Raw genomic sequence first — 9,518 nt, forward strand, 5'->3', positions numbered from 1 at the left:
GTGGAGATATACTGAACAGATGGACACACTCATGTGCAGGAACTCATGACAGCAATTTGACATTCACAATAACAATAACCAAAATAACATTTAACTATTAAAATGACTGCAGGTCTAGTCGGTCACTTCTGCTTCTGTTAAAAAAAAACCTGCCATCAAAAATCTCAAGAGACGTTGTAGAAAACATGAACTCAAAGTGTCCATTAAAGTTCAGATCGTGTGAAATAAGCAGCACCGAACACAGAATAAATGTGAGAGCATTAGTTCTTCTTTGTACTTCATTGCAGCACTTTGTTTAGTTTTAGTTTAATGTAATTACAACAAATGTTCACAGTCTTTCGCTCATTTCTCAGATTGTTGCTTTTTTTCATATAAAGAGGGGACTAGTCCATGAGTCTTATTTTTATTAAAGTGTGCAGCGTTGGTGTCTGTTAAATCGATCAAGTATTTCTTTTTTGTCCCAAGTGGCCAGCCATCGCATTATGGTGAGATGCCTGGAAAAGCATTTCCTGATGGCTCTTCGGTACTAATAACTGGGTTGCGATCACGAAGTTAGGGCAGAGCTGTTGACCGTCGATTACTCTCACTTGGTCAAACGAGTGTTTGAGGGCCTCGTAGACTTTGTCAGTTCGAACCAGTCTGGCCATTCTCTGTTGACCTCTCTCATCAACACGGCATTTCCATCCACAGAACTGCCGCTCACTGGATGTCTTTTGTTTTTGCCACCATACGGAGTAAATTCTAGAGACTGTTGTATGTGAAAATCCCAGGAGATCAGCATATTCCCCTTAATAAATCCTTAAAATCAGGCCAATTCGTCCCTAGACTCAGTGGATGGGTGAAGCAGGAATTAACAACAGCCTCTCCTATATGCTTTCTTCCCTTGCATAGTATCTCAATGGTAACAATGGATGAGTGTGAATATTCCCGTGCACACACCACACTTTCACCCGATTATTTGTGCCCAGTGCCCCATCTTATACCAATCATTGGTGGATAGTGGTTTGGGAACAGTCAGAATCCACCAAAGCTTGTTATGTATCCCCCTGAGTACTCACTTGTATTCTTTACGCCCCAGCTTGATTGGGGTGGCCTGTGGAGCGTCTGGTATATGGACAAGAGTGCCCACCTCCATTACTTGACATCTTGGCTCCTCGCAGCTCCAACAGACCGGCCCAGTCTCCGCTACCACACCCGTGGGACTGGGCTCACCAACCTGGTAGGTATAGAGGAGAGAGACAGGTTTAACAGGAGACACAGGAAGGGGGGTGGAAACCCCCCTATCTGGGGAAGAAATTTGGGCATAGGACCATCCTGTTTCCAATGGGCAGGGATGGGATGGAAAGAGGACATGTGGATGTGGGAGTAGGAGAGAGAGAGAGAGAGAGAGAGAGAGAGAGAGAAGAAAGAGAGAGACCGTTTCACTGCTTCACGGAAACACCGTCATGAAACCTTCGGCCAGCTGGACAGCATCCTCCAGTGATACCGGACGGTGGCACTGGACCCACTTGGCCAAACCACGGGGAAGCTGGGAGATTAACTGTTTCAGTACCACCTGGTCCACAATGTCCTGGGCGCCACAGGGTTCTCCCACAAGCAACCACTTCCAGCAGGAGTCCCGGAGCTGCTGTGAGAACGCAAACAGGTGACCGTATTTTCCCAGCTTCAGAGAGTGGAAATGCTGACAGCTCTGTTCGGGGCTCTGGCTGACCCGCTGCATGATGGCTTATTTCAGGTCGGCATAGACGAGGAGATTGGCTGCAGGAAGCTTTTGGGCAGCAAGCTACATTTCCCTGGAGAGTAGTGGCAACAGTTGGGCCACCCACTCCTCAGCTGTCTTCTCGAAGAGGCGAGGTAGGCTTCGGGATCGTCGACCGGACCGATTTTGACTAGGGTTTACTGGTGGGACAGGCAAGGCAGGCTCTGGGGCCGCGGCAGCAACCCCCTCGTGTCAGATCAGGCTCCGGAATGCCTGTCAGTCCTCCTCTTGGGCTTGGAGCAGAAGTTGGAAATGCAGTTCCTGCTCCAGCCACAGCTCAATGAAGGCTTGGTGCTGGTTCTGCTGGATTCCAGCGAAGGTTTTGACCACTTCGCCCAGCCGTGATGACTCCATGATGATGTATCCTCAATCTTCAGTCAATGTTCGGTGATGAAAAGGAGGAGACAGGGAGCTGTGACATAGTCAAGTAAGGCTCTTTAATTATCTGCCTCTCTGTACAGCTAATGCAGTCTTCTCTTGTTGTCTTTTTGTTTGCTCAGTTCAGTTCAAGCCACTTCAAAAATAAACAAACTTCTCAATAACACTCTGGAAATCAAAACACTCAATAGATAAAACAGATGCCAATGCTGCACACTCTTGGCTTTCTCTCTCCCTTCTCTGGCGTGTTTGGCTGTTTTTACGGAGTCTCTCCGCCATCACTGTAATGAGAAACAGTTGTTAGAAATTATGCCAACCAGCTTGACAAGCCACACCACTCTCTCTCTCCCGCAAACAGCCACACAACCACGCCCCCATCCCCACAGTGTACACTTTAACTCAGTTGATCATGGCTGACTGTAAATAGTGAATTTCTACAATGGCTTCTGGTAACTAAATAGTATTGATTATGAATTATGCTGTATCCACGCGCTAGGTGTTACTGTGAGTCCAAGATAACACAAAACAAAAAGTTAATGAGTACACCTTTAATGCAAAAATGCTAAATACATTTACATCTGTTCACTTGAAGTCTGGGTTGCTCAGTGAGTAAAGACCCTGACTACCACACCTGGAGTCATGAGTTCGAATCCAGGGCATACTGAGTGACTCCAGCCAGGTCTCCTAAGCAACCACATGGGATAACCTCCTTGTAGTCATGATTAGGGGATGCGTGGTAAGTCGTGCGTGGATCGCGGAGGGTAGCATGAGCCGTGGTTTCATGCACAGGGAGCCATGTGATAAGATGCGTAGACTGACGGCCTCAAAAGCGGAGGCAACTGAACAGCACCATCACTATATAAAAAAGTCTAGATCAAATCTATACAGGCCCCATTTCCAGCAGGCATCACTCCAACACCTTATCTTTGAGTAATCATGATAAATTGCTAATTTGGTTCTAGAAAAATCTCTTGCCATTTTATCAAACACAGTTGAAATCTATTTGGTTCGTTAAATGAAGCTGAACGTTGTCTTTGTGTTTGTTTTTGAGTTGCCACAGTATGCAATAGACTGGCATGTCTTAAGGTCAATATTAGATAAAAAGTGGCAAAAAAGAAACAGATTTCTCTAGAAACTCGTCAGTCAATCGTTGTTTTGAGGAATAAAGGCTAAACAATGGAAAGGTGTAACTTCAGTCTTCAAACACAAAGCACAACTGTCTCTAACAAGGACAGAAAGAGACGTGGAAGACCAGATGTGCAACTAAACAAGAGGATAAGTACATCAGAGTCTCTAGTTTGAGAAATAGACGCCTCACATGTCCTCCGCTGACAGCTTCATTGAATTCTACCCGCTCAACACCAGTTTCATGTACAACAGGAAAGAGAAGACTCAGGCCTGGTTTTCAATGGGGACATTTTTGTCCTGAATGTCCTGAGTGTAACTATTTTGTGTAGGCGGTTGTGGCAGGGCGGAGGGCGGGGCCGGGTCGTGATTCTACACACCCAGTCCCTTATCAGGCTAATCAAGCCTCCGAGATGGATAAAGGCCAACTGCGGAGGATTGTGCGAGAGAGAGAGATCGTTTACGGACATGTCCGTCGTGTGTGTTTGTCTTTTATCCGCTCTCCCCATCCTCACTGGAATTAGAGACAGGTGTTAGACATAATTTAGCTCAGGTGTAAGTGCCCTTATCGCTTCCCTCCAGCGAGGGTGGAAGAATCACGACCCGGCCCGCCGATATATTAGCAGACAAATATATTTGGTCATTCCCCTGAACAGCATACTGAGAGCAGTTCAGTGAGTCATAGTGAAACCTGCTGTGGTCTGATTCTTTGACATCTACAGAAATAGTTTGATGAAGGCTTTTCTATTACTGGATGAATGCATTGAGTTTATCTGTTAGTAGTTAGAGGGTGAAGAGTTTCTTATTGTCTTGTGTGACTTTCCCTCTACACAACACATCTTTCCAGCGATATAAAGCAGTGAATCCATCAACAAGAGGGGGAGAGATGTGACAATACAACTGGCTGCCATTTTTTAATCAGTGAGCAGTCTGTGGTGGGCAAAAACACGTCCGACAGGGTGTGGATACAGTGGCACCTGGGACTGAGAGGTGCGGCTGTGATTGGGGTGGTCAGGCTTCTGTCTGTGGAGAATGGCCCCCTGGACCCCTCTAGCTCCGCCCCTGCTCGAGAGACCATTTCCAGTCAGGAAGTATTAATAAGGGCAAGAAGAACATACTATAACTCTGAACATGCGTGTAAACAGCTACAGAAGTGCGTGTCACTGTGAAAGTGTTTGAGACGTGTCGATGAAAGACTCACACTATAATCTCACACTTCTGTGAGTCTGTCAAGAGTGTTTTAAGACATTTCCAACGATAGTTTCAAAGACGGCTCGAAGAGTTGTTGAAGAAAATGTTGCTCTCGTTTGTTTTACACTTGTTGTGCTTGTGGCATCTGATTGGTAAGTTTATGTAAATATATTTGTAATCAGTTTATTGTGTTTTAGTTACTGCAGGGATTACATTAGCTGTTACTTACAGATAAAGATGCTCTCAAATCTTTAAAATATTTACCTTGATATCTAGTTTGAATTCATGTTATATAGATTATGTACAATTTAGCAAATGTATTTTGGTGTAGATGAGAAGATGAACTGAACATCAACTTAACATTTTATTTACTACTTTTGTGAAAGCTCTTAATTTCTCCATTTATGTGGTTAAAAACTAATTTTAGTTTATGCTTTAGTAGACCCGCATAAAATAGACAAACCCTCTTCATGTTTGTTCTGCAGGTGTGTTTGGTGAAATGAAGTCTGTGTCTGTGATGGAGGAAGATTCTGTCACTCTACACACTGAGATGACTGATATTAGTGATCATGATCTGATTGAGTGGACGTTTGTAACTGAAAGCACTTCATTAGTTAAAATCAATGTAATGTTCAGCAGCATCACTGTATATGATGGTGCTGATGAGAGATTCAGAAACACACTGAAGGTGAATCATCAGACTGGAGATCTCACCATCACACACACCACAATCACACACTCTGGACTTTATCAACTAGAGACTACCACCGGTGTGAGCAAGAACTTCACTCTTACTGTCTATGGTGAGTTCAATAATATTCAACTGTTTTGGCTTTAAGAAGATCTTAACACTTAAAACTTAAACATGTTTTTTATTGACATCACAATAAGCTCTTTTACAGCAAGATGATTTATCATGTTTTCCAGCTCATCTTCTGGTTCCTGTGATCATCAGAGACTCTTCTCAATGTTCTTCAAGCTCTAAATGTGTGTTGGTGTGTTCAGTGGTGAATGTGACACAGGCGACTCTCTCCTGGTACAAAGGAAACAGTTTATTGTCCTCCATCAGTGTGTCTGATCTCAACAGTCTCTCTCTACCTCTGGAGGTGGAATATCAGGAGAACAACATCTACAGCTGTGTGATCAACAATCCCATCAGAAACCAGACTAAACATCTCAACATTACTGAAGTCTGTCAGCCGTGTTCAGGTGTGTCAGCGCTGATATTAGTGATTATTTATCTGTTGTTGTTTTATACTGAAGTTTACATCATAAAATATGTATAAAGTATAAAAACAATTAGTTGAAAATCCCAATTTTGTTTCAGTTCCTCGTCACTCAGACGTGATCCGCTCTTGTGATTCTACTGAAGCTGTGATCCGATTGGTCGTCTCTGCTCTGATGGGCGTGGCTGCTGTTGCTGCTATTGTAGTTTTGGGTTATGACATCAGATCCAGAAGACTTGAACAGAAGAGGTCACAGACTTCACATGTTCTCACATCTGGGCACTAGGTGGAGATATACTGAACAGATGGACACACTCATGTGCAGGAACTCATGACAGCAATTTGACATTCACAATAACAATCACCAAAATAACATTTAACTATTAAAATGACTGCAGGTCTAGTCGGTCACTTCTGCTTCTGTTAAAAAAACCTGCCATCAAAAATCTCAAGAGACGTTGTAGAAAACATGAACTCAAAGTGTCCATTAAAGTTCAGATCGTGTGAAATAAGCAGCACCGAACACAGAATAAATGTGAGAGCATTAGTTCTTCTTTGTACTTCATTGCAGCACTTTGTTTAGTTTTAGTTTAATGTAATTACAACAAATGTTCACAGTCTTTCGCTCATTTCTCAGACTGTTGCTTTTTTTCATATAAAGAAGGGACTAGTCCATGAGTCTTATTTTTATTAAAGTGTGAAGCGTTGGTGTCTGTTAAATCGATCAAGTATTTCTTTTTTGTCCTAAGTGGCCAGCCATCGCATTATGGTGAGATGCCTGGAAAAGCATTTCCTGATGGCTCTTCGGTACTAATAACTGGGTTGCGATCACGAAGTTAGGGCAGAGCTGTTGACCGTTGATTACTCTCACTTGGTCAAACGAGTGTTTGAGGGCCTCGTAGACTTTGTCAGTTTGAACCAGTCTGGCCATTCTCTGTTGACCGCTCTCATCAACACGGCATTTCCATCCACAGAACTGTCGCTCACTGGATGTCTTTTGTTTTTGCCACCATACGGAGTAAATTCTAGAGACTGTTGTGTGTGAAAATCCCAGGAGATCAGCATATTCCCCTTAATAAATCCTTAAAATCAGGCCAATTCGTCCCTAGACTCAGTGGATGGGTGAAGCAGGAATTAACAACAGCCTCTCCTATATGCTTTCTTCCCTTGCATAGTATCTCAATGTTAACAATGGATGAGTGTGAATATTCCCGTGCACACACCACACTTTCACCCGATTATTTGTGCCCAGTGCCCCATCTTATACCAATCATTGGTGGATAGTGGTTTGGGAACAGTCAGAATCCACCAAAGCTTGTTATGTATCCCCCTGAGTACTCACTTGTATTCTTTACGCCCCAGCTTGATTGGGGTGGCCTGTGGAGCGTCTGGTATATGGACAAGAGTGTCCACCTCCATTACTTGACATCTTGGCTCCTCGCAGCTCCAACAGACCGGCCCAGTCTCCGCTACCACACCCGTGGGACTGGGCTCACCAACCTGGTAGGTATAGAGGAGAGAGACAGGTTTAACAGGAGACACAGGAAGGGGGGTGGAAACCCCCCTATCCGGGGAAGAAATTTGGGCATAGGACCATCCTGTTTCCAATGGGCAGGGATGGGATGGAAAGAGGACATGTGGATGTGGGAGTAGGAGAGAGAGAGAGAGAAGAAAGAGAGATACCATTTCACTGCTTCACGGAAACACCGTCATGAAACCTTCGGCCAGCTGGACAGCATCCTCCTGTGATCCCGGACGGTGGCACTGGACCCACTTGGCCAAACCACGGGGCAGCTGGGAGATGAACTGTTTCAGTACCACCTGGTCCACAATGTCCTGGGCGCCATGGGGTTCCCCCACCAGCAACCACTTCCAGCGAGCTGCTGCGAGAACGCAAACAGGTGGCCGTATTTTCCCAGCTTCAGAGAGTGGAAATACTGACAGCTCTGTTCGGGGCTCTGGCTGACCCGCTGCATGATGGCTTATTTCAGGTCGGCATAAACGAGGAGATTGGCTGCAGGAAGCTGTTGGGCCGCAAGCTACACTTCCCCGGAGAGTAGTGGCAACAGTTGGCCACCCACTGGTCAGACGGCCATTTCCACTCCTCAGCTGTCTTCTCGAAGAGGCGAGGTAGGCTTCGGGATCGTCGACCGGACCGATTTTGACAAGACACACCACTCTCTCTCTCCCGCAAACAGCCACACAACCACGCCCCCATCCCCACATACACTTTAACTCAATTGATCATGGCTGAGTGTAAATAGTGAATTTCTACAATGGCTTCTGTAACTAAATCGTATTGATTATGAATTATGCTGTATCCACTCCGCTAGGTGTTACTGTGAGTCCAAGATAACACAAACAAAAAAGTTAATGAGTACACCTTTAATGCAAAAATGCTAAATATATTTAAGTTCAATTGAACGAAGTAGCCAAATTAAATATCTTACATCTGTTCACTTGAAGTCTGGGTAGCTCAGTGAGTAAATACGCTGACTACCACACCTGGAGTCATGAGTTCGAATCCAGGGCGTATGGCTCCCTGGACTGAGTCGGGCGGTGGGGGTATGTGGCAGCGGGGGTGTGGTCCGTGTTGGAGAGAGGGAAGAGGGAACACCTGTCTCTAATTCCAGTGAGCACGGGGAGACTGTATAAAAGACAAACACGCACATGACGGACATGTCCGTAAATGATCTCTCTCTCTTGCACAATCCTCTGCAGTTGTCCTTTATCCCTCTCAGAGGCTTGATTAGCCTGATAAGGCACAGGGTGTGTAGAATCACGACCCGGCCCCTCCCGATATATTAGCAGACAAATATAATTGATGTCATTCCCCTGAACAGTTGATGGCCCTGGCACTGCCTCACCAGCCATAGTATTCCACACTACAATCTGCCCCACAACTTAACAGGACCCATCCACACACATTACCCTCAACACATTTTTAAAACCGGGCCAATTGGTTCCCAGAATTAGTGGATGGGTGATGTGGGAATTAACCAATCTAAGTACCAGAGTCCCTCAAGCACGCCTTTGATCAAGTGAAAGTAATTGATGGTCAACAGTTCCAGCCTGTACTCCAGCTCCAGTTGCACTCACATACCCGTACTTTTCTACTATTAAAGAGTGGTTGTATCGAGTGACGCAGGACACTCAAACCAAAGAGACTAGAACTCAGCTGTTAGGACTGAAGAGCTCTTCCAGGCAGCTCACTATAATCCCTTGGCTGGCCACTTAGGTCACGAAAAGTCTTTGAACCGTATAATGGCCCGTTTCTTCTGGCCGGGCATTCACGGGGATGTTCACAAGTGGTGTGCATCGTGCCATAAATGTCAGTTGGTGAATCAACCAGCCACCCCAAAAGTGCCATTGCGCCCGCTGCCATTGATCAAGATCCCCTTCGAGAGTATTGGCATGGATCTCATCGGGTCATAAGAGAAGACTACATGCGGGCATTGCTTTGCATTAGTTCTGGTGAATTTTGCAATGCGATATCCGGAAGCAGTGCCTTTGCGCAACATCTCAGCACATAGTGTTGCGGAGGCACTCTTAAAATTATCTCCCGAGTGTGGATTCCGAAATCCTCACTGATCAAGGCACAACATTCATGTCACGTACACTTCAAAAACTATATTAATTATTAGACATTAAGTCGATTCGCACCAGTGTTTACTACCCGCAAACCAATGGGTTGGTCGAATGATTTAATAAGACCTTAAAAAACATGATTCTCAAGTTCGCACACGAAGATGCTAAAAACTGGGATAAGTGGCTCGAACCCCTGCTGTTTGCATTTACATGTTTCCATTGGTCATGGTGTAAATATTGGGGGTTGTACT

The 9,518-nt window shown here is 45.0% G+C and overlaps 1 protein-coding gene across 1 annotated transcript in view; it reads left to right on the forward strand.

Annotated features, from left to right (window-relative positions):
• LOC127639928 (uncharacterized) overlaps positions 1-9,518 on the forward strand; it is a 40,279-nt gene that overhangs the window by 8,037 nt on the left and 22,724 nt on the right. The window lies entirely within an intron of this gene.

This window comes from Xyrauchen texanus, chromosome 48, assembly GCF_025860055.1.
Source record: "Xyrauchen texanus isolate HMW12.3.18 chromosome 48, RBS_HiC_50CHRs, whole genome shotgun sequence".
NCBI classification, from domain to species: domain Eukaryota; kingdom Metazoa; phylum Chordata; class Actinopteri; order Cypriniformes; family Catostomidae; genus Xyrauchen; species Xyrauchen texanus.